We start from the raw sequence: 27,253 nt of genomic DNA on the forward strand, positions 1-27,253 counted from the left end.
TTTTCTGGGTTATTTAGGCAGGTGTAGGTGGAATCTAAGTGATCAGCAGGACGGGCGGTGAGCCCAGCGTCCTCCTACGCCGCCATCTTCCTCCTATCTCAATAGTATTTAATCAAATATCCTTACAAGGTCAAGAGTTCTATGTACCCAGCATCAAGAGGCAAGCCCCTCTCCTCTGTCATCAAAGTTCACATCTCTTATCACCCAAATGAAACAGCTCCATAGAGCCAGAAGGTGTTAATTCAGCTTGAGAGTGCCCAGAAGGTCATCCCCTTCATTCTCTGTCTTTGTTCATTCTTTTCAGCGTACATTTAGTAAACATTCTGTGCTCCACTTGGCAATGAAAGGAATATATAGAATTTTAATTCATTGACACTGTCTTCTAAAGAAAAGTTTGTGAGCGTAGAAAGTTTAACACTAATATAAAAGTTAAATAACAAAAATGAGATTGTTGTATGGCAATTTTTTTGCAACAAAAAATAAATGGGTCTGAATAGTCTAGAAGACTGTGAACAAGGATGGTCAAGGAAGCTAAGGTTGAAGGTAGGACTTAAATTGGAAACTTATAAGATGTGCAAGGAATCAATTCTGATTAGAGAAAAGAAAACATTTAAAGAGAGGTGAGAGCAGAAGTGCCATGGCTGGAAAAACAGCCTTTCCAGAGATGTAATTGCCTAACTGCACTAATTGAGGAGGGTGGGGTACAGGGTACTTGCAGGAAGCAGGGCTTTGCCATAGGGGTTTTGATTTACAGAGTGGTTAAAGAATCTGATTTTAAAACAGTCTAAGTATTCTCCCATTCCTTAATTAACTGAACTAACAAAGAGGAACAATTCTAGATTATTTAAAATAATGAAATATTTAATTCCCTTTGGAAGTGCTTTTGTACTGAAATTCAAATGAAATTGTGTTTGATGTGACACTGTACAATGTAGATTATAGACGAACTATGGAGCTTTCTCTTGGTTCATGTCCAACCAAAAGATGCTAGAGATATGTATTGTAAAACCCTAGGAGAGTTGGTCTTTTCCTTAAAATTTCTGGGGTAAGAATTTTTGTGAAGCTCAAATAAATTAAGCATACTCTAAGATGATCTTGTATAAAAATGTAGTAACAAAAATTGTTCTTTCAGTTGCATTGGATAAAAATGCATTTGGGTAATGCCATTGGGCAATTGGTTAAAAAACCCTTTTTTTATTTTTTAATTTTATTTTTTTAAATGTACAATGAATTTTTATTTTTTTTCATTTTTTGAATATGAAATTTATTGTCAAATTGGTTTCTATACAACACCCAGTGCTCAACCCAACAGGTACCCTCCTCAATGCCCATCACCCACTTTCCCCTCCCTCCCACTCCCCCATCAACCCGCAGTTTATTCTCAGTTTTTAAGAATCTCTTATGGTTTGCCTCATTCCCTCTCTGTAACTTTATTTTTCCCCCCTTCCCCTCCCTTCTGGTCTTCTGTTAAGTTTCTCAGGATCCACATAAGAGTGAAAACATATGGTATTTGTCTTTCTCTGCCTGACTTATTTCACTTAGCATCACACTCTCCAGTTCTATCCATGTTGCTACAAAAGGCCATATTTCATTCCTTCTCATTGCCAAGAATATATATATATATATATATATATAGTGTATATATATATATAGTGTATATATATATATAGTGTATATATATATAGTGTATATATATATATATATATATATATATATATATATTTATCCATTCATTCATCAGTTGATGGACATTTAAGCTCTTTCCACAATTTGGCTATTGTTGGAAGTGCTGTTATAAACATTGGGGTACAAGTGCCCCTATGCATCAGAACTCCTGTATCCCTTGGGTAAATTCCTAGCAGTGCTATTGCTGGGTCATAGGATAGATCTATTTTTAATTTTTTGAGGAAGCTCCATACTGTTTTCCAGAGCGGCTGCACCAGTTTGCATTCCCACCAACAGTGCAAGAGGGTTCCCTTTTCTCCACATCCTCTCCAGCATCTATGGTCTCCTGATTTGTTCATTTTAGCTACTCTGACTGGCGTGAGGTGATGTCTCAGTGTGGTTTTGATTTGTATTTCCCTGATGAGGAGCGACATTGAGCATCTTTTCATGGGCCTATTGGCCATCTGGATGTCTTCTTTAGAGAAGTGTCTATTCATATTTTCTGTCCATGGATTATTTGTTTTTCGGGTGTGGAATTTGGTGAGTTCTTTATAGATTTTGGATACTAGCCCTTTGTCTGATATGTCATTTGCAAATGTCTTTTCCCATTCCATCGGTTGCCAAAAAACCCTTTGCTTAAAAAGTAAAAATTCACTCTGCAATTTTGGCAAAAAAATTGTACCTAAATTCATTGTAGTATTATTTATCGATATTAACTTTGGATAATAATTTTGTGACATGTCTTCATTTGTTTTATAAGTGAGTTCTTTTGACACTTTTCTGCTTACAACTGCAACCTTAAAATAAACTGAGAATACTAGCAACTTGCTAATCACTTCAGAGTCACATAATTATTGGTATCAGCCCACAGAAAGTGCAATAGCCTGGGCCCAGATATAACTTTAAATTTTTAAATGAATAAAGACTAAATTAAACATATTTCCTTGACGAAACTATTGGATCATTAATCGAATACAAACGGGAGCCTAATCTTCAAGGTATTTTTAAATTACTGTCCATTCAGTGACATTTGGATTATATCCTGTACAAATTTTTTCCTGCAAAATTAATATGGTTCAGATAATTCAGATATAAACTTTAAATACATTTCATATCTTGTTTTTCTTTTCAAATGCATTAGGGTTAATTGTGTGGTATACTGATAGTGATGTTTCCCTTTTAAAATATAACCAGAATAAGATATTAAAATCGACTCAGTAAAATTTACCATCATCAACACATTGAGAATCTAATTTCATAATATGCATTATTAGTTGCTATGCATAGCAAGTTAACAGACATAATCTGCCTCCTGGGAATTCACAATCCAAGGTTGACAATGCTGACAGATGCTTCTGGGGCAAGTCAGGTAAGGAAATCAGCATTAATCAAATAGAGAACTTGAATAGTGAATTTAGGAAATAATTGCTAATCACAAATAACTTTTGATAAACAATAATTTGTATTCTGACACTTCCAATGTTCTTGTCTTTCAAATGACCCATTAGCCTCTCAAGTCTCGTGCCTCAGGTTCATACATAAGGCACTGGGACATAATAGAGACTGATAAATTCTTGGGTAGATGAGCCACAGAAAGAGAAACTTGGGCAGAGAGGTTGGAAATTCCATGGAAGCAAAGAAACTGGCTTGATGTGCCTTAGTGATGAAAATTGAATTAGGAATATAAATTTGCTGTGCCAAATAGGAGAAAATTTTAATTCAATATTGTTTCTTGGCCCAGTACTGAATATCCTGTTTGAAATAAACCACTAAAATAAAAGTAAAATAAAAACAAAACTCTCCATAATTGAAGGTATAAAGTAATGAGTTACCCTAGTAACCTGAACAATAACTACTGGCCTCTATGCCTGGGCTCAGGAAAACTTCTGAAATAAAAGACAATCTATTATATTTTCTTTGTTCCCTATGGAAAATAGGCCTTAGAATAAAACAGCAGAAACAAATATTTATGTATTTTGTATTTTTGTATTGCACTACATATATTTCCAAAACAGTATAATCCCTTGTGTTGGAATAGAACACATGTTCTTACAAAGCTAAATAAATACATAAATTGAAGGGCATTTGGTGTGTATGCAGTGGTTAAGGTGAATGAATTACGATATCATAGGGAACTACTGAATCTGCTCTACTGTGCCCTATATTTTTCGTGAAACCCAAATTTGGTTCTAAAGGAAAGAAGATGAAGCTAAGTTGGAATTGCTGCTGAAATGTCATAGCTGATTTTTATTCCCTCAGGTTTGGAGAAAAAAATCAAAAGTCTTTACATGACTTTTTTTTTCAGAACAACAAAAAATTCTCTTTAAAATGTATAAAAGATAAGACTTAAAATTTGCTCCGTGTTCTTGTTAAATAAAATTATTTTGGGAATACGAAATTGAAATAGTAACATATTTTATACTTTAAAATGTTTAGCAAAAGGCTCATGCCTTCAGAAACAAAACCAGGTTAATACTCATTTGCATTTGTATATATTAACTACCCTGATGTGGGCTCCTGAATTGGTCATAAGCAATATATATAAAGGAAAAGACACGCAAGAAATAGGCAGAAAAGTAATCAAGTTCTTGAGATATATATATTCTAAAATTATTACAGAGAAACTCAATCTTGGAAAGAAAAAAACATTGTAGTCAACCAAAAATAACAAGAGGGAAGTATTTATTTATTTATCTATTTATTTATTTATTTTTATTATTATTGGTTTTTTTTTTTTTTTTGTAGTTTCAGTTTTTATTTAAATTCCAGTTAGTGAAAATATAGTGTAATAGTTCCAGGAGTAGTATTTGGTGCTTCATCACTTGCATATAACACCCAGTCCTCTTCACAAGTGCCTTCCTTAAGATCCATGCTCCTACCCTCCAGTCACCCTCAGGTTGTTCTCTATAGTTAAGAGACTTTTATGATTTGCCTCTCTCTTTTTTTTCTGCCTATGTTCGTATGTTTTGTTCTTAAATATCACATGTGAATTAAATCATAAGGTATTTGCTTTTTTCTGACTTATTTTGCTTAACATAATATACTCCAGCTCCATCCACATCATTGCAAATGGCAAGATTTCATCTGTTTTTTTATGGCTGATCAGTATTCCATTATATATATGTATACATATATATATACATATATATATGTATACATATATATATATATACATATATATATAATATGTATATATATCACCTCTTTATCCATTCATCAGTTGATGGACAGTTGGGTTCTTTCCATAAAGAACCTGTTTATGATATATCATTGTAGTTTTGACTGTATTTCCCTGATGATGAATGATGTTGAGCATCTTTTCATGTGTCTGTTAGCTATCTGTACATCTTCTTTAGAAAAATGTCTATTCATATCTTCTGTCCATTTGTAAACTGGATTATTTAGATTTTGGGTATTGGATTTTAAAAGTTCTTTATAGATTTTGGATACTAACCCCTTATCCAAAATGTCATTTGCAAATATCTTCTCCCATTCTGAAGGTTGACTTTTAGTTTTGTTGATTGTTTCCTTGGCTGTGCAGAAGCTTTTTATCTTGATGAAGTCCCAATATTTCATTTTTTGCTTTTACTTCCCTTGCCTCAGTAGATATATCTTGTAAGTAGTTACTAGGGCCAATGTCCAAGAGGTTGCTGCCTGTGTTCTCCTGTAGGATTTTGATGGTTTCCTGTCTCAAATTTGCATCTTTCATCCATATTTTTAAAATAAGCTCCATGCTCAACACAGGGCTTGAACTCATGATACTGAGATCAAGACCTGAGATCAAAAGTCAGATACTCCACTGACTGAACCACCTTGTCTCCCTGGTCTTTCACCCATTTTGAATTTATTTTTGTGTATGGTGTAAGAAAGTGGTCCAGTTTCATTCTTTTACATGTTGCTGTCCAGTTTTCCAACACTTTCTGTTGATGAGACTTTTTTCCATTGGACATTCTTTCTTGCTTTGTCAAAGATTAGTTGGCCATATAGCTGTGTGGTGTGTCCATTTTTGGGTTTATCATTTTGTTCTATTGACCTAGGTGTCAATATTTGTGCTAGTACTGTACTGTCTTGATGACTACAGCTTTGCAAAATATCTTGAAGTCTGGAATTGGGATGCCTCCAGCTTTTCTTTTTTTCAAGATTGCTTTGGCTATTCAGGGTCTTTTGTGGTTCCATATAAATTTTAGGATTGTTTGCTCTAGCTCTGTGAAAAATGCTGGTGGTATTTTGATAAGGATTGCTTTAAGTGTATGGAATGCTTTGGGTAGTATAGACATTTAACAAAATAGAACATTTAACATTGTTCTTCCATTCCATGAGCATGGAATGTTTTTCCATTTCCCCGCATCATCTTCAATTTTTTTCATAAGTGCTTTATAGTTTTCAGAATTATTGATCTTTTACCTCTTTGGTTAGGTTTATTCCTAGGTACCTTATGGGTTTTGGTGCAGTTGTAAATGGGATCAATTCCTTGATTCATCTTTCTGATGATGCATTATTGGTGTATAGCAGTGCAACAGATTTTTGTACATTGATTTTATATCCTGTGACTTAAGTGAATTTGTTTATCAGTTCTAGTGATGTTTTTTGGTGGAGTCTTTTGGGTTTTCTATATAGAGTATTATATTGTCTGGAAATAGTGAAAGTTTGACTTCTTCCCTGCCAATTTGGATGTCTTTTATATCTTTTTGTTGTCTGATTGATATGGTTAGGATTTCCAGCACTATGTTATTTTTTTTTTAAAGAAGATTTCTTTTTTTTTTTTTTAACATTTATTTATTTTTGAGACACAGAGAGACAGAGCATGAACAGGGGAGGGGCAGAGAGAGAGACGGAGACACAGAATCTGAAACAGGCTCCAGGCTCTGAGCTGTCAGCACAGAGCCCGACGCGGGGCTCGAACTCACGGACCGCGAGATAGTGACCTGGCTGAAGTCCAACGCTTAACCCACTGCGCCACCCAGGCGCCCCATCCAGCACTATGTTAAATAACAATGGTGACAGTGGACATTCCTGCCTTGTTCCTGACCATAGAGGAAAAGCTCTGTTTTTCCCCATTGGGGATATTAGCTGTGGACCTTTCATATATGGCCTTTATGATGTTGAAGTGTGTTCTTTCTATCCTTACTTTGCTGAAGTTTTTTGTAGAAAATGGATGCTTTACTTTGTCAAATGCTTTTTCTGCATCTATTGCAAGGATCACATTTCTTATCCTTCTTTTTATTAATGTGGTATATCATGTTGATTGAATTGCAAACATTGAACCACCCTTGCCACCCAGGAATAAATCCCACTTAATTGTGGTGAATGATTCTTTTAATGTACTGTTGGATTCGATTTGCTAGTATCTTGTTGAGGAGTTTTGCATCCATGCTCATGGGGATATTGTCCTGTCATTCTCTTTTTTAGTGGGGTCTTTGTCTGCTTTTGGAACCAAGGCAATGCTGGCTCTGTAGAATGAGTATGGAAGTTTTCCTTCCAGTTCTATTTTTTAGGAGAGTTTGAGAAGAATAGGTATTAACTCTTCCTTAAGTTTTTGCTAGAATCCCCCTGGAAATCCATCTGGCCCAAGATTCAAGTTTGTTGGGAGTTGTTTTTTTAATGTTTATTTATTTTTGAGGGGGAGAGAGAGAGAGAGAGAGCGGGGGAGGAGCAAAGAGAGAGAGGGAGACACAGAAGCTTAAGCAGACTCCAGGCTCTGAGCTGTCAGCACAAAGCCTGAAATGGGGTTCAAACTCACAGACTGTGAGATCATGACCTGGGCCAAAGTCAGACGCTTAGCTGACTGAGACACCCAGGCGCCCCAGTTGGGAGTTTTTTGATAACTTATTCAATTTCATTGCTGGTTATGGGTATTAAAGTTTTCATTTCTACCTGTTTCACTCTTGGTAGTTTATATGTTTCTAGGAATTCATCCGTTTCTTCCAGATTGCCTGATTTGTTGGCATATAATTATCCATAATATTCTCTTATACTTGTTTGTATTTCTGTGGTGTTGGTTGGTTGTGATCTGTCCTCTCTTATTAGTAATTTTATTTGTTTGGGTCCTTTCTCCATTCTTTTTGATAAATATGGCTATATTTTATCAATTTTATTAAGTTTTTCAAAGAACCACCTCCTGGATTCATTGATCTGTTCTACCGTGTTTTGTTTGTTTCCATATCATTTATTTCTGCTCTAATCTCTATTATTTCCCTTCTTCTGCTGGCCTTAGACCTCATTTCTGTTCTTTTTCTAGCTCTTTTAGGAGCAAGGTTAGGTTATGTATTTGAGATTTTTCTTGCTTCTTGAAGTAGGCCTGTATTGCTATATACTTCCCTCTTAGGACCACTTTGATGCATCCCAAAGGTTTTGGACCATCATGTTTTCATTTTCATTTGTTTCCATGTATTTTAAAAAATTTCTTCTTTAATTTCCTGGTTTACCCATTCATTATTTAATAGAATGTTGTTTAACCCCCATTTTTGTGGTTTTTCCAGATTTTTTCTTGTGGTTGTCTTCAAGATTAATAAGTTGTGGTCAGAAAATACGCATGGTATTATCTCAATTTTTTGTACCTATTGAAGTCTGATGTGTGACTGAGATGTGATCTGTTGTGGAGAATGTTCCATGTGCACTTGAAAAGAATGTGTATTCTGCTACTTTAGTATGAAATGTTCTGAATATGTCTATTAAGTCCATCTGGTCCAGTGTGTCATTCAAAGAATTATTTCCTTGTTGATTTTCTGCTTAGATGATCTGTCCATTGATGTAAGTGAGGTGTTAAAGTCCCCTACTATTATTGTATTATGATTAATGAGTTATTTTATGTTTGTTATTAATTGTTTTATATATATAAAACAGTTGGTGCCTCAAGTTGGGGCATAAATATTTACAATTGTTGGTATTCTTGTTGGATAGACCCCTTTATTATGATATAGTGACCTTCTTTTTAGACTTAAAAGCTAGTTTGTCTGATATAAGTATTGTTATTCTGGCTTTCTTCTGACACCCATTTTCATGGTAAATATGTTTCCATCTCCTCACTTTCAATCTGCAGGTGTCTTTAGGTCTAAAATGAGTCTCTTGTAAGCAGCCTATGCATAGGTCTTGTGTTTTCATCCATTCTGATACCCTATGTCTTTTGAATGGAGCATTTAGTCCATTTACATTCAGAGTGATTTTTGATTGATATTAATTTAGTACCATTTTATTACTTGTTTTATTATTGTTTCTGGAGATTTTCTTTGTCCTTTTCTAGTCTTTGTCACTTTTGGTCTTTCCTTTCCACTCAAAGCGTCCCCTTTAATATTGCTTGCAAGACTAGTTTAGTGGTTATGAACTCCTTTAGTGTTTGTTTGCCTGGGAAACACTTATTTCTCCTTCTATTCTGAATGATAGCCTTGTTGTATAGAGTATTCTTGGCTTCCTATTTTTCCATTCAGTACATTGACTGTATCATGCCACTCCTTTCTTGTTGGCCAAGGTTCTGTGGAGAGTTCTTCTACTAATGTTATTTGTCTTCCCTTATAAGTCAGGGACTTCTTTTGTCTTGCTGTGTTTAGTATTTTTTTCCTTCATCTCTATATTTGGCAAATTTAAGTATAATATGCCTTGGTGTGGGTCTGCTTTTGTTGATTTTGATGGGAATTCTCTGTGCCTCCTGCAGTTGGATGTCTGCTTCCTTCCCCAGATTAGGGAAGTTTTCAGCTATAATTTTCTCAAATAAACCTTCTGCCTGACAAAAGGGAAATTCTTAAAAACAAAATTTTTATATGTGCTGAAGTATGTTTCAAGCCCCAGTTTTCTCCACCAAGTGAGTAACCTTCTTAAGGAACAGAACAATTAGGACAGATACTTCAGATCACCGTTTTCTAGCTGGATCTTCCTACTTAAAACAAAAAAAAAAAAAAAAAAAAAAAAAAAAAAAACACAACACTTTTCCATAAAAAGATCTTTCTTTCCAAATAATATTGTGAATCCCACTGTTCTAATTGACCAGTGGACATAATAGAAATAAATTTTTGATTGAAGGAAGTTCTTGAATGAGAGCAACAAAATGAAGAAAATCTTCATAGATAAATAGATTAGTTGGAATGGAAATGATTATAATCATGATTAGCATAAGGGATGGGGAGGAAGTTAAATATAGGAACACCCAGAAGTTAAAAAGAATTTGTTTCTGAAAAAAAGTCAGTGGTTCGGAAAAAGTTAGTGAGGCCAGGCTCCACATTGAAAGATACCACACAGACATAACAACCAAATGTGACCAGTGTATAGCTTTTTAGGGATCCTGATTCAGTTAAACTGAATATTAAAGAGATTTTTTTTTAACCTTCAGGAATTTGATTGTGTGCTTGATAACAGGTGATATAAAGGAATTATTGCTAATTTTGCTATATGTGATTAACTTTATGCAGGAAATTGTTCATATTTTCAGAAGATATGTGCTGAAGTATGTAGAGGTGAGATGATGTGATGGTTGGGACTTGCTTTAAAATAACTTTAACGAGGCTCCTGGGTGGTGCAGTTGGTTAAGCGTCCGACTTCAGCCAGGTCACGATCTCGCGGTCCGGGAGTTCGAGCCCCGCGTCAGGCTCTGGGCTGATGGCTCAGAGCCTGGAGCCTGTTTCCGATTCTGTGTCTCCCTCTCTCTCTGCCCCTCCCCCGTTCATGCTCTGTCTCTCTCTGTCCCAAAAATAAATAAACGTTGAAAAAAAATTTTTTTTAAAAAAAAAATAACTTTAACAACATAAGAAGGAGGAGGAGAAAGGAAAGTGGGATGGGGAAGAGATGAGAAAAACTAAAGGATACATGAAACAATTTTTGCAAAATCTTGAACATTGTAAATTCAAGGAATTCAGTATATGGAAGTTGATTGGACCTTCTCTATTTTAAGTATGTTTGAAGCTTTTCATAATAGGAATGTTTATGTTTTACAATGACAAAAATAATATACATATGTTTTAAAAATTTCAGAAAATATAGTGAATTATGAAAAAATATTCAGCCATGAGCCTACCATCAGAAATAATTTCTATTAGAAGTTTGAAAGATTTACCTTCTGGATGTTACTGATATAATTTTATATGATCAATTACTATTTCTATTTCTTCTTGATGAGTCATGTAAAGATGTCTTGATCTTTCCATTTCCTTTTGTGTTTTAGTTGTTTCCTAAAAAAAATACATAGGCTTATGAAAGCTCATTTAATATTAAGAATAATAACATTGTATTTGAAAAAAATATTTTTATTTTATTATTTATGTTTAACATTTCAACTTGTGCATATGGAATTTTAAAAATTGGTCTATTCTTTTTTTAAGTTTATAAATATTCTCTTTTTAACAAAAAGAATCAAGGACTGTTGTTGAATCTTCTTATTGACACTGTGGATACATATTTCACATCAGATGAAATTATGGCTTCAACAAGGAGCTTTTCCTGAATCATTCCTGGTATCAAATTTGTGCAAGATGGGATTGCATATTTACTGTTGAGAATTCTTTGAACACAAGCTGCTCAAATTTTATTAGTTTTAAGAATTGAAGACATTGAGTCCAGAACTCTTAGGGGTCAGATGAATAGAAAACTTGCTTTCACTGTAGAGATGAAAGCATTTATAGTCACCCAGATTTGGGACAAGGCTAATTCATGGGTGGTAAAACAAATGCTTTCTGACACATGCAAAACTGTCTTGGTTATAAGTTGCCTGCTTCCCCACAAAATTGACAACTTGAATGATTGGAATAGTATGAATCACTCATCATATTCATTACTAGACTGTGAGTTCCTTGAGGGTAAGCATAGTATCTTTATTTCTGATAGGCATATAGTAGTAAGCACTCAAAAATATGACTAAAATGTAGAATAGAGAACTTTTTCTCCTAAAATTCCATGATACAGTAACTTAAAAAGCCCAAATCCCTTGATACAGATTTAAGATTTCATAAGAATTGAGGAAAAAGAATTCAAAGGAGCAAAAATTATTATCAACTATTTTTCAGAGAAGAAAGATCCTCTAATGATACTTACATAATATGTTATATCTTTTCTATTTTTATGATTCCAATTCCTATCTTCTTTCAAGACCTGGGTCAAATAAATCTGTTCCATCATGTGTGTGTGTAATCTCTCATGTTTAGCTATCACTGTGTTTTATATAAACATACTAAGGCCTTTTTTCCTCAAAACTTAAGTGTCTTGATTTCATGATTCTAATTTTATTTATTTATACTCGTTTTTGTTTCACTTAAATTGCCTGGAGCACAGTACAATTAAGTATACATGTATTTAATAAGCATTGGAGAATGTAAGTATATGCATATTTAAAAAGGCAATAAAATACCTATTATCATGGCAGTATTACTAAACTCTTTCAAGAGAATGATATAGAATGGCCAGTGGGATTTTTCATGGGCCCTAGAATTGTTACCAATTTGACCCGAAGATGGAGACCAACAGAACTAAATATCTCAATTTGTATGTTCTGAGATTGGCCTGTGATTAGGGTCAGCCACCTCCTCATAGGACTTGTTGAGAGAACAAGCTCTAAAAATAAATTCCATCACAAATGATAGTCAAAGTATTTATCTACCAGTTTGGCACAGCACTAATTCAGATGAATGTCATGTATAAACAACAAGTGTGGCTATCAAAGCTAATACTACCTCCATTTTGACCCTCCAACAATGCCAGTAGAAGACTAGTAAAGCAATTGTTATCCCTGCAGAATGTAATTTCTTTCTGCCAAAACCAAGAGGAGCACAAGGGAATTACTTATAAAGATGGGCTGGCTTGCTTTCAAAAGTAGAAGACTAGCATTGGTCTTCCCAGTAACCAAGAAACATTGTGATCTTCCCTGGTGCTACTGGAGCAAGATCAAATGGAAGGCTGACTGCCTACAGAATGGGGGAACAGGACAGCTCCCCCTCAAGTTCTAGACTGCAGAGAGTAGTAGGGGTGAATCCTTCATTGTCCCATAAGTCTGATATTTGACTGCCAAGGGTGGCTGAGATTGGAGGATACCGTCTTGCTGGGACTCACCATGTGATTGCCAAATAGGCTTAGGCGCCAGAGAAAGGTGGTGTGATACAACCAGTTTGAAGCCAACGGAACACGTGGGTATGAAAGGAACTATGTAGGAATGAACCTCTTTCTCCAGCAGGACAATTTGGCCATCAGCTACATCAAAAACAAGAAGAAGAATGCTACTTAATCAGAAACATCTACTTCTTTATACTTCAACTCTCTTTTAGGACTTCAGCCTCAACATCTTCATTCCATCTCCTATTGTCTTTGACTCCTCAGTTGAACTTCTCTTTCCCTTCAGTACATCCCCCACTTCAGCAGCCCAAGATATGCTGTATTTTGCTGCTCATTTCTGTAGATTGCTCCCAGCAAAGGATCCCCTCTCCTGCCCCTCCATCTTAATCCTGCATCACCTACCACTGCTAATCCATATGGCATAACTTTGTGTAATTTTTTAAATTGTCATTCCTTTCTTTTGGAAGTGGCCCCACCGATTCATGACCTGGCAATCAGAGTCTGATTTCAAGCATTGCCCTTTCTCCTCCAGAGAGCCCTGGCACAGTAAAAACCTGCAAAACCATATGTGACATGTAAGCTTAAAGTGCTGTGAAAAAAGAAAAAAATTAAAGCCACTCAATCTTCATTAAAAACTTCAAACCTGCGAAAACTATTCAATATGAATTGATCTAAAATTTACAGATAGTTAAAAGAAACAATAGTTTATTCATCCAATAAATTATTTGACAAACTGAACATTGGGAAAATTAGTTTTTGGCGAACATATTTCAGCAAATTAATTTCCATGGAATTGACTGAGCACTGCTCAATTTCAGAGGATAAACTGGGGAAGAAGGAAGAAAAGACACTACTGAGATGTCTACACATATTTTTGAGACCAGTGGAGTGTGTTCCGCTTGAACAATTTTCTCTCGTGATTGCTTATCTCTGCCTACCCACTACCCCTCTTGCCTTTGATTTTCTAACTTCCTCTCAACTCACTAAATCCCTTGCTTCTCCAGCTCAATACCTTTCCAGTTAGAAGCTAACGTTATCCTCACCTCTACTCATGGCCACAAATTTTACAACTGGCAGCCCCTAACTTTGGTTGTCAGCAAGAGTTATTCTCTCCTCCACCACCTGTACTCCTGAGGGAAGAACTCTTGACAAACTGCCAGGAAAGGAAGCAGAGAGAAAAGACAGTGGTGGAGGTAATCCTGCACCATGTACTGCATCTTGTTCTTTTCCTTTTTTTCCTCCGTCTTTGGTTACCTGAACATCTAGGTAGATTATGTACATCTTACACAGGACTGACCAATATTTTGACAATAGTAGCCCCCACATTCAGGACTTTACAAGTAAGACTCAGCATCTCCCTTCCAGGAATTGATCTTATTATGTTCAAAGAGTACTGATGCCCTTCCTGACCTTGGGTTCTCTTTCAGAATCTTTTTCATTAACTTGATATTAAAACATACTATGCCCGGATCCTAAGTCCCTTTTCTGCCCTCTGCCCAACTATGGAGAAAGAGGGCTATGTATTATCTTCTCTCCTAAATAATCAGCTGGAAGTGCTACATTTAAAGTTACGCAATTTTTTTTTCAAGTTTCTTACACAACTTGCAGCCTGCATAAGAGATGCAGAAAAAATGACAGAGAGGGTTTGGTTCTTTCTCCTTTCTGCTTCCCGAGAGCAAGAGCTACAGTAATGGCACATGGAAATACATTGGGCAATCCAGAGGAAGGACTCTTCTTGCATATTTCTTCTTCTTATTAATCTCAATTACTTTCTCTACATAAAATTTCTCACACCTGAAGAATGGAGATTCATTTTTTTTCTTGGCTCTGGTATGCTTTCCTGTGCTTATATTTTAAAATATCATCCCTCCTAAAAATAGATAATATATTGGGATTATTTTGTGAGCACAATTGCCTAATTTTCTTCCTCCAAGATTCCCATGGAAATTTCCAGCAAAAAACGAATAAACAGAAAACACGTAATAATTACAAAAAATACTTTTGTATTTATTTTATTTCCTTTCTATTTTGCAAGTTTTCTACTTTCATAATCAGAAAAAAATTTTATCATAAAACCAAACATTTTCAAGTTATTGTAAAGTGGAGAAAATGGTTGCAGCCAGTTTGATATAAAATGTACTCATATTCTTAATAAATGGAATAAATTAGGGGCTCCTGGGTGGCTCAGCCGGTTAGGCATCTGATTCTTGGTTTTGGCTCAGGTCATGATCTCACAGTTTCGTGAGTTTGAGCTCCACATCTGGCTCTATGCTAACAGCGTAGAGCCTGCCTGGGATTCCCTCTCTCTCTCTCTCTCTCTCTCTCTGCCCCTCCCCTGCTCATGCTATCTCTGTCTCTCTCAAAAATCAATAAATAAACTTCAAAATTAAAAAAAAAATAAATGGAACAAATTAGTTAAAAATGAGTATTTTTTTCAAAAAAATGTTAAAAAAAATGATGATTTTATTTAAGAAAGAACAACTATGGAGAACCTGCGTGGCTCAGCGGGTTAAGCTTCCAGTTCTTGAATTCGGCTTAAGTCATGATCTCACAGTTCATGGGATCAAGCCCTGCATAGGTCTCTGTGCTGATGGTGTGAAGCCTGCTTGGAATTCTCTCTCTCCCGCTCCCTCTGCCAAAAAAAAAAAAGAACAACTATGAATGGACGTTTTCGGCCTGTTACAATAAAAATGCTAATTAAAAAGTAATAGATTTTTTATTTTTGAAAAATGATACACTTTTTTACATTAAAAAAAATATTTATTTATTTTTGGGAGAGCACAAATGGGTGAGGGGACATAGGATCGGAAGCAGGCTCTGTGCTGACAGACTGACAGCAGCGAGCTCGATGTGGGGCTCAATCACACAGTGAGATCATGACCTGAGTTGAAGCTGGATGCTCAACCGACTGAGCCACTCATGAAACATGATAATAAACATTTTAATATTTAGCACTCAGTGCTGTGAAGTTTCATTGAATTGTTATACTCAAAAAAAGTATAAATGAATCACAGTTTTGAGGAGGAAAACTTGGCAAACTATCAAGAGCCTTAAAAATCATCATAAACATTAGTCCAATAGATCAAATCCTAAGTACTTATTCTGAAGAGGTAATTAGAAATACATACAAGAATAAGCTTTATTTGTGCTTATTATAAAAATGTAACAACTTTCTTGGCCTTTAAGATATGAATGATTCAATAGAAGATAATAACCATTTGATGGAATAATTTATAGTCAATGAAAATCCTGTTTTTAAAGAATGTATAATGATACGAAAATATTCACAATATGATAAAAAGTAAAAAAAGAAAATGCAAAAAATAAACATTCCCATATGTGGTATGATTCTTTTTTAGTAGTGTTTATACACAGAGACAGGGAAAAAAAGACAAGTGTTAATTGTGGCTTTGCATGGGTGACACTATGGAATTATGAATAATTTTTTATACACTGCCAAGAAAACACAAAGAATTGGATTGTCAAATCACATGCACATAAAATTAGAGATTTTACCCAATATCAACCTTTACTATTAATTTCAAGGATTCAGGTAATTGTGAGACACAGACACAGCAAGGAGAAATCCAGGATTGTCCAGACAGCATCCAGGTCCTTTCTTGTGCTCTGATGTAGATTTAACGTATGAGGTCTCTAGGAGACATACGTGGCCATCGCTTACACAAAAAAGGAACTGTTTTGATCATTAAAGTATCTCTATTTTATGCTGTAATACTTACAAAACTTATGTGACATTTCCCAAGGAGCCAACTTCATAAATCTGTACATTCCAGCTTTCTTTTCCATAAACATTCTGGACAGAAATGGCACATTCTGCTGAAATCATTCCACACATAGGGATTGTCCTGCTAGTAAATGTCATTAGTACTTTCTTGGGAGGTCTTCTGTTAGCTTGTTTGTGAGGAGATTTGGCTTGGGTTACTTTGTTTTCTTTAATGAGACATTCCTCAATAAAGGGGAGGAATAGATTGCAGTCCAGCTGCTAGAATAAGAATAAGACTAAGATACTCTGAAAGATAAAGAAAAGAAGGAACACTGGCCTGGAATCTCTAGACCCAAAGAACAATATGAAGGTAAGTTCCCTGGGTTTTATTTTTGCCTCCTATATCCCACGTGATGTGCTAGAAAAGCCAGAACCTAAAAAGTCAAAAGGGTACAGACAAAAACAAACAAAAAAGCTCAAAAAACCTCTCTTTAGCTGCGGACCAAAGCCTCTAAAATAACTGCTTTATGGCAACCAAATCCCACTGAAAAGATTGTAGCCTTGCTACCAGATACACTAGTAAAAGCCGAGATGTTATAATTAACTCATAAAAATTTTAAAGAATTCATTATAAAAATGCTTCATTAAGCAACTACGAACACATTTGAAACAACTGAAAAAATACAAATGAAATAGAGCCTGCAAACATCAAAATGTTATGAAGAAAATACTAAAAAAAAAAAGAAAAATTCTACAGACACAAATTTGACATCTTAGATGAAACTGACCAATTCCTTGGTAAATTTGAATCATCAGAATTCATCCAACATGAAATATAAATTTGAATAGTTCCACAACTTGTCACCGAACCTATGCTGAGATCTGAAAGTGCCTCGAAGCATAAAATCAAAGTCACTCTAAGGCATGTATTGTTGTTTCCCTTTCGTGCATGAAACTTGGGTGTTGCATGCTATCCAAGGCCTGGAAAGGGTTTTCACATACTTTGTCCAGTTTTCTAGTTGTTTATGGTGGGAGGACAAATCTAATATTAAACCTTATATCATGGCTATATGCAAATTGTCAAAGGTCACAATTTTAATTAAAATAACATTTCATAGTGATTATTAAAACATTGGCAACTTACTTGCTAATTATCTCTTTAGTATAAAGCTCTAGACCAGATTGCTTTCTTCATGACAAGAGACATAGACCCACTTTTCAGTATTAGGATCTTGAAAAGTGAGAAGAGACTCCATGAAGCCAGATTGGAAAGCCCTGAATTTGACATATAATTTTATTTTTATTCCTAACGTGGGTATACAAATTATAGCTATATTGAGATGTACCAGTCTAGGCTTATTCAAGAGACAGAACCCCCACAGTAGGTAAGGGTTGAACAGGGTAAGTTTAAGATAAAGAATTGTTTAAGTATAAAAAAAGAGTAATCTTCAGATAGAAGAAGACTCAATATGGTATCCTGGGAATGAGGGGGAGTACCCAAGGAAGGAAAAACTTGTAAGGTTCAGAGCTTGCAGGGAGGACGTGTGGTTCCACTCACTGGAGAGCAAGAGTTTTGCTGGTTTAACAGAACAGAGCTGCAGTTGGTCTGCAGGGTTTGGGTAAACAGAAAGTGATCTGGAGCATAGGCCAGGAGCAGGGTGGTTGGAACATTCCCAGGCCACAGACAAGATGTACAAGGTTTACGGAGGGAGTGGCAGTGTCATGGGAAACCCGTGGAGTTAAGCAAGTCAGGCTTGCATTGGGAGTATGAGTGCCAGGATGGCTGAGATGACCTCAGTATTAACATGTAGGGTGGAGTAGGTTTGGGCGACAGTTTGGATAGAAACCCTTTGAGGTGCTGATTTCTGGAATGAGAGGGATGCTGAAAGGTTATTGCCAAACCAAGCTGCAAGGTCACTGAGGGACCACGCATCCTGGGACCACACTCTAGACCTAGCTCCCCTAGATGTTCTCATACATATGTGACTGACCCACCAGGCAGCAGACAGAGATTTCAAGAGAGCCCCTTCTTCTCTTGGATGGCGCCAGCGCTCCCTACTGAGAAGGTTTAGCACCATACTAACCATAAAGGAGAGCGAAGTTAGGATATGTATTGAAGGGTAATTTTGGATCTGAGAGGCAATATATTCATAACTGGAATACTTGGTGACTTGATGAATTTTCAGATCCAAAATGCACTCTTTCAGACGAAAATAATTGTGAGACTTATGGCCTTGACTGGTAGTGTTTAGGTTACACTTTTAGGTTGAAAATATTAGGTTGAAATTGAGACCTACATTTATTTACCAACTGGAAGGCCATTATTTTACATTTATCAAGTTTCTATTGTAACAAATTGTTATAATATCAGGCCTTTTTAATTGTCTGTTTAAACAGCAACTATAGGTTCACAGCATACTTTTTTTTTTTTTCTTAATTCATTAGAGAGATTTTAAGACCTTCACTTTTTTTTTTTTTGGTATCTTTTCCAGGTTTTTTATTTATAGGTTTAAATTTTCTCACATCATAATAAGCAAATCCCCATTTCCAAAATCTTTAGATAATTCCGTAATTTTATCTGTAGACACTAAAATTAGTATGACTGTCCCAAACCAAATACATGAGACTGAGGAGAAACATGTTTTGTTTCTTTTTTTTTTTTTTTAAGAAAATGGAGTTTATTAGAAATAGTTTCTACACAGGGGACTTGACAAGAAAGAGGAATGTCATTCTGGAAAGAGATAGCACATAGGGCTTATAAGAGCACTTTTCCAAAGGGTGAGGGGCTGGGAGTGTGGAAGCATTTTTCAGTCTCACAGCCATTACCTTGCAGTCGTTACTTTTCAGTGGACACAAGACAATCACAGGATGCCTTTTTCCATGGTTGACATTCTTTTAGGGATCCTGGAAATTAGAAATACTTGTGCAAGCAGACTTTAAATTGTTACTTCTAATTTTGCCCAGAAAACCATTATTCCCTAATGGCTGTTTCTCTTGTTTGTTTGCTTTCCCAGAAGGAGGTATTTATCTCTAAGCCTATAACTTTTAGCCCTTGCTTCAGATGGTGGCTTTACAGAAGTTATGTCCCTTTGCTTTTCCTATACTGTCTCATTTCCACCCTGAAATTCTTAAAGGATGATGAAGGGCAGTGGTCTCTTCTGTAACTACTTCCTGCTGAGCAAGGGCCATTGTCCCTATTTTACCCTGAAGGTGTAAAAACCTCTCAGTGACTATTCTAATGATTTATAGGGACTTGGATCCCCCCAGAGTGAAGCCCAATGAGGGGCTTGAACTCAGAACCCTGAAATCAAGACTTGAGCTGAGATCAAGAGCTGGATACTTATCCAACTGAGCCACCCAGGCACCCCTGGTAGGTACCCTTTAATGGAGTCTTGATGTTTTGAGTGGTGGGGTAATTAAAATTATGTAGCCATATATCCTGTTGAGGGATGATGTCAACCAGTAAAGGAATGTTGATATTCCAAGTTCAGTTTTGAGCCTTCACCTGAAAAACATTAAAGCTGGATTATGCAAGGGCACAGAATGACGTGGCCAAGTTTCGAAACATGTTATATAAAGAATCATAAAGAACTGCTCTGAATAGGAAACAACTTTTTTGCATCAATCAAATAAAATATCTTTATTTATTTTTAACAAAGCATTGCTCAATTCTTTTAAGTTCTTATATCTTTTGTATTAAAGCAAACTTAATTTGATCTTTTATGTAAAATTACATGAGACACTTCTTTCATTTCTCATTGCTTAAAGATATGTCCTTTGTGTATTACTTCTACCAAGGATTTTATTCAACATGCTGCAGCTCACCTTTGATATCTACTATAACCACTAGTCAGATGGTATAGGTTTAGCCAATCTAAAAAAAAAAAAAAAAAAAGTGGTGTAGTTTCATTCTTCTGCATGTTGCTGTCCAGTTTTCCCAGCACCATTTGTTAAAGAGACTGTCTTTTTTCCATTGGATACTCTTTCCTGCTTTGTCAAAGATTAGTGGGCCATACATTTGTGGGTCCAATTCTGGAGTCTCTATTCTATTCCATTGGTCTATGTGTTTGTTTTTGTACCAATGCCATGCTGTCTTGATGATTACAGCTTTGTAGTAGAGGCTAGCGTCTGGGATTGTGATGCTTCCCTCTTTGGTCTTCTTCTCCAAAATTACTTTGGCTATTCAGGGTCTTTTGTGGTTCCATACAAATTTTAGGATTGCTTGTTCTAGCTTCATAAAGAATGCTGGTGCAATTTTGATTTGGATTGCATTGAATGTGTAGATTGCTTTGGCATTTTAACAATATTTATTCTTCCAATCCATGAGCACGAAATGTTTCTCCATTTCTTGATATCTTCTTCAATTTCCTTCATAAGCTTTCTATAGTTTTCAGCATATAGATCTTTTACATCTTTGGTTAGGTTTATTTCTAGGTATTTTATTTACATCTTTGGTTAGGTTTATTTCTAGGTATTTTATGCCTCTTGGTGCAATTGTGAATGGGATCAGTTTCTTTATTTGTCTTTCTGTTGCTTCATTATTAGTGTATAAGAATGCAACTGATTTCTGTACATTGATTTTGTATCCTGAGACTTTGCTGAATTCATGTATCAGTTCTAGCAGACTTTTCATCGACTTTATCAGGTTTTCCATGTATAATATCATGTCATCTGCAAAAAGCGAAAGATTGACCTCATCTTTGCCAATTTTGATGCCTTTGATTTCCTTTTGTTGTCTGATTGCTGAGGCTAGGACTTCCAACACTACGTTAAACAACAGCAGTGAGAGTGGACATCTCTGTTGTGTTCCTGATCTCGGGGAAAGCTCTCAGTTTTTCCCCATTGAAGATGATATTAAGTGTGAGCTTTTAATAAATGGCTTTTATGATGTTTAACTATGTTCCTTCTATCCCAACTTTCTCGAGGTTTTTATTAAGAAAAGATGCTGAATTTTGTCAAATGTTTTTTTCTGCATCAATTGACAGGATCATATGGTTCTTTTCTTTTCTTTTATTAATGTGATGTGTCAAAATGGATAAAGGACCTGAATGTGAGACAGGAAACCATCAAAACCCTAGAGGAGAAAGCAGGAAAAAACCTCTCTGACCTCAGCCACAGCAATTTCTTACTGGACACATCTCCAAAGGCAAAGGAATTAAAAGCAAAAATGAACTATTGGGACCTCATCAAGATAAAAAGCTTCTGCACTGCAAAGGAAACAGTGATTTGCAAATGGGAACAGAGATTTGCAAATGACATATTGTACAAAGGGTTAGTATCCAAAATCTATAAAGAACTCACCAAATTCCACCCTGAAAAACAAATAATCCAGTGAAGAAATGGGCAGAAGACATGAATAGACACTTCTCTGAAGAAGACATCCAGATGGCCAACAGAGACATGAAAAGATGCTGAATGTCACTCCTCATCAGGGAAATACAAATCAAAACCACACTGAGATACCATCTCATGCCAGTCAGACTAGCTAAAATGAACAAAATAGGAGACTATAGATGCTGAAGAGGATGTGGAGAAATGGGAACCCTCTTGCACTGTTGGTGGGAATGCAAATTGGTGCAGCCGCTCTGGAAAACAGTGTGGAGGTTCCTCAAAAAATTAAAAATATAACTACCCTATGACCCAGCAACAGCACTACTAGGAATTTACCCAAGGGATACAGGAGTGCCGATGCACGGGGCACTTGTACCCCAATGTTTATAACAGCACTTTCAACAATAGCCAAATTATGGAAAGAGCCCAAATGTCCATCAACTGATGAATGGATAAAGAAGTTGTGGTTTATATACACAATGGAATACTATGTAGCAATGAGAGAGAATGAAATATGGCCCTTTGTAGCAACGCGGATGGAACTAGAGAGTGTTATGCTAAGTGAAATAAGTCATACATAGAAAGACAGATACCATATGTTTTCACTCTTATGTGGATCTTGAGAAACTTAACAGAAGACCATGGGGGAGGGGAAGGAAAAAAAAAGTTAGAGAGGGAGAAGGGCAAACCATAAGAGACTCTTAAAAACTGAGAATAAACTGAGGTTTGAGGGGGGGTGTGAGGGAGGGGAGGGTGGGTGATGGGTATTGAGGAGGGCACCTGCTGGGATGAGCACTGGGTGTTGTATGGAAACCAATTTGACAATAAATTTCATATTAAAAAAAAAAAAAGGTCACTCTTACTCCAGCCCCAACACTGTCATTTCAGACAGTTTCTCTTGCCCTCTGATTTGGTAGTCACATTTCTCACTTTGTCAAATAAAACTATAATTCCTTTAGACAGATCATTAGCTTAAACATAGACAGAATCATTAGGATAATTTAGCAACCATCCAAGCCAAAGAGAAGTGAAAATTAATAAGAAATGGAGCAGAGTTAGGAATGAAATGCAGGTCTGATGAAAATTTATTTGGAGGGTGGAAATCTACTAGATTTTAATTTCTCAAGTTACAATTATATTTGAAGGCCTTCCTTAAATCAAGAGAAAAGGAGAGTAAAACAGAATCCCTGCCATTACTGGACGTAACTGAAACACTCATTATAGTCATGGAACAGAAGTTTCTGAATATTAACTGACAATCTAAGGCAAATTATTCTAAATGAAAACATTCAGAAGAATGGAATTTTTCAATGGAATATTTCTAGTTTAAATCCAGTAATCTTTTAGGAAAGTGAGAGCTAATAAGCAATTGCTCTTCTGTGGGAACAAAGTTTTTGTTCATGTGTCTGTGTAAGACAGAGAGACAGAGACACAGAGGGGAATATTGGGTGTTCTTTGTGACATAGTATTGCTGCATGTGCTGGATAATGTATTTGGACTTGGGCTATAAAATCTTGACAGGACCATCATTACGTTACCCATTGCCTATGCACACACCACTTAGAAATTCAGTGTCTGTTGGGCACTGTAATCTCACTGAACCACAATAAAAATTCAGCCATGTATGGGCGATGAAAATGCTTCTTGAGGCTTTTGCTTATGTCTCACTTGCTTCCATCACTTAGGATTTGGCCATTCAGAGGCACGTTATTTATATAGTATGAAATCTATTTGCTTTTACCCAAGGAAACAAAAATACTAAGGGATGCATGGGGACAACTCTTTGGAAACACCATACCAAGAATATATGTTTAAAGTGTTTAAACTGAATGTTTAAAATGAAGACATAGTGGGCCTTATTTGGTCATTTTGTCTCACTGTTGCCAAAGGAAACATGAACTTTGCATCCCATCAGATTTTCTGGGAAAGAGCTGGCCTTATAAATCCTTAGTACCCAGGTGGAGATCAATAAATATGTGTGTACTAAGTGAAGAAAAATGAATGAGTGAATGTATATCCAATATCATTATTTGAGTTCTATCTATAGTAGTAGCAATGATTTTGTACTGATTCATTTACACTATCATATAGTTCTTATACCCAACTGTTTATATCTAAATGTCAGCAGGGTTTCACTTTATTCTATTAACTGCTTAGTTTGGGGTCATTTGGCCTCACTAGCATGCTAAAACTAAAACAAGATTTTCTTTCTTTCTTTTTTTTAAACGTGTTTATTTTTGAGAGGCAGAGAAAGACAGGGTGGTAGTAGAGAAAGGGCAAAGAGAGAAGAGACTCAGAATCCGAAGCAGGTTCCAGGCTCCAAGCTGTCAGCACAGAACCCGATGTGGGGCTCAAACCTAGGAACCCTGAGATCATGACCTGAGCTGAAGTTGGGTACTTAACTGACTGAGCCATCCATGTGGCCCTAAAGCAAATTTTTCAAAGGCACTTTGTAAACACTTAAGATATTTGGCATTTCATAGTGATTACTTTCATTAATCCTTGCCAAAAAACTCATGATGTAGGTACTATTATTATTATATATGTGGTGACAAATGTAGAAAATTAAAGAAGCTTCCCACAAGAACACAGCTGCTGTTATGGTGAATTTCGTATGTAAATCCAGGTGGTCTGATTCCAGTGTCTGTGCACAAGCACTCTATTGGCTGTTGCTTCAGGGAAAAGGCCATGGAAGCTCTGGTGGAAAGAGTTGCCCTCATAGCATGCCCCCATGTCAGTATTTGTGGACCTTGACTGTCATTGGGTAGGTCATCTCTTGGTCTTAACTCTGTAATCACTAGTCTTTTAAAACTGTGGCTTCCAGAAATTGCAGAAACATAACAGTCTTCTGGACCTTTCGAAACTCAGGGTCCTGTGTGAAGCAAAAATTAAAATCTGTCCATTTGTCCATCTAGGTGGTCTTTTGGTAGCCTCTTTGTCACTGGCTTAGCAGAAGAAACGGTTTTAGGCAGTGTCCTGTCTGCAATTCAGTGAAATGGGAAGTGAATGCAGAGAACCTTTCTGCACCTACACACAGGAAAGAAAGGTAATATTAAAGTACAGAATGATAAACTAAGTGGACATAGATCGTAGGTAGGTAGATAGATAGAGAGATAGATATTGAGAAGGAGGGAAGAAGAAGGACCTAAGTTTGCTAGAAACATAAACAAAAGAAAATATAAGGAGAGAGAGGATTTATAGCAAGGCAAAAAAAAAAAAAAAAAAAGAAAAGAAAATAGAAAAAAAGAAAAAAAAAAGAAAAAGAAAAAGAAAGGAAAAAGATGTAAATTCTAAAGTAATTTTTGCTCCAGATTGAAGAACATATTTATTTTTGGTCTTTATTTATAAATTTTAATTCAAGGTGCCCAGATTCCTGGAGCCTTTAAAGAGCATAATGTCTTTCCCTCAATAAGACAAGGCATGTGGGTTCTATTTATGGTCATGAACCTGAGGAAGTTTTATTGCTTGGCAGTGTTTCTGTGTGAAATACTGTAGTGATTTAGAAACACTCTGCAAACCTCAGCAAGAGTCATCAGAACCACGCTAATTACCAGATTGACCCTTCTTATTGTCCTCCCCCTTAAGATCCAATTTATTAAAGTAGAATTCCCTCCTACTCCCAGTGCCAGGGGGGAAACAGCTTCCCCCAAACCCTTAGTGTGGTGTTTCTGTGCACAGCACCTTCTCTGCATAGGGAGTAATAGATTTAGAGAAGTTCTAGACTCAGGGTTAAAGAGAACTTAAAGGCGTACTGGATCAGCTACGTTTTCAGGGCTAGACTGTCCTCTGCCCATGCTTGGCTGTCTGCCTTGTTTCTCTACCCAGGAAGGCCTTTCTGTCTTTGGAAGAGTTCTAACTTGTTGGAAATATTTTCTCCCACTGCATAGAAAATCTGTGTACCTGTGAGCGTCACTCACAGGTCCTGATGATAGTCCCCACTCACCTTGGGTATTCCTGATGTTTCTTCCATCACCAAGTGTTCAAATATTGAAAAAGAGGTAGCCGTATCACTTGAAAAACAGTATTTGAACACCCTTCACGTGCCAGGCATTGCACTAAAGACTAAGAGCTCAACAATAAAGAAGACACATTCCCCTCCCTGCAAGGTGTCATGGAGTAACGGAGGAGGAGGAGGAAGGGCGAGCCACAGCGAAAATACAGACTAAGATTATTGGAGCATGGGCCAGTGGAACATAGTTCCACAGGGGTCAGAGGGCTTCTGAGAAGAAAGGATGCTTGGGTTGAGTTGCAGAAAAAAAGATAATTTGCTTAGGCAAACAAGATGAGCAAAAAGAGGACCTAGGCTGTGCAAGAACATGGAGTCATGAGAACACTGGGTTCAAAGTGGTGATTGCAGTTTTCTTCACAGAAAGGAAATGAATTAAAGGAGAGGTCAGATTGTAGAGGACAGAGCTTATTTTCACTTCTCAAACATTTGCTCTTTGTTCTGTAAACATGAGCAGCTTTATACATGGTTAAAAGCAGAGTAGGGGTGCCTGGGTGGCTCAGTCGGTTAAGATACAGACTTTGGCTCAGATCATGATCTCATGGTCTGTGGATTCGGGCCCCACGTGGAGCTCTGTGCTGACAGCTCAGAGCCTAGAGGCTGCTTCAGATTCTGTGTCTCCCTCTCTCTCTGCCCCTCCCCTGGTTGCATTCTCTCTGTATCCCAAAAATAAATAAACATTAGGAAAAAAATGAAAAAAAAAAAAAAAGCAGAGTAGTGATATGATGAAATCTGCTTTCAAATTTCATTTAATTTGGTCACATGGCCAAGCCTTATCTTTTTAAGCTTAGACTTGCCCAGCTCTTTAATCACTTCTCAGATATCACAGTTTATTTCTTTACCATCTGGCTACTCCTTTTGAAAAATGCTTTAGTTTAGTTACACCAGTAGTCTGGAAAATCAAATCCCTACGAGGGGCAGGGAAAGAAAATAAATGTGCACTACTCCTGGGGATAAGACAGCAGAGAGTGACGCATCTCATGGAAAACTGGACAACGTCTGTACTGCCTACAAGCATGCCGATTTCAAGGTTTTCATCACTTTTTCTGGCTGTACAAATGACATCTGTAAGCCAGATTCGATGGGGCCTGCTATTTGATAATGACTTGATCATTTTCCAAAGCACAAGTCCCAGAACTTGACATAATATTCCTATTATGGTTTGTCAATACAGACTAAAGCTAGCTGATTACCTCCTTCACACTGGTCTACACTTCTGTAAATTTAGCCTACTATTTAATTTACATTATGCTTTGATATTGTGTCATACTTTTTACATACTTATTGCAAAACCATATCTTTTCATGCTAAGCTGGAACAGTTCATTTTCTCAGTCAAAATTAAGTAGCCCAGAGATGGGAAAACCATCTATTTGTAATAGGAAGGAAGACTTGACTCCAGTTTTGATTCTACTGTGTATTAGCTTTTTGACCTTGAGGGAAAAAAATGGGGTTTATTCTCTGAAATGCCTTCTTTTTTAAAAAGTGGACTCATGCCTTTCC

This window comes from Herpailurus yagouaroundi, unplaced genomic scaffold (assembly GCF_014898765.1).
Source record: "Herpailurus yagouaroundi ecotype Mexico unplaced genomic scaffold, PumYag 139, whole genome shotgun sequence".
In the NCBI taxonomy this organism is placed as follows: domain Eukaryota; kingdom Metazoa; phylum Chordata; class Mammalia; order Carnivora; family Felidae; genus Herpailurus; species Herpailurus yagouaroundi.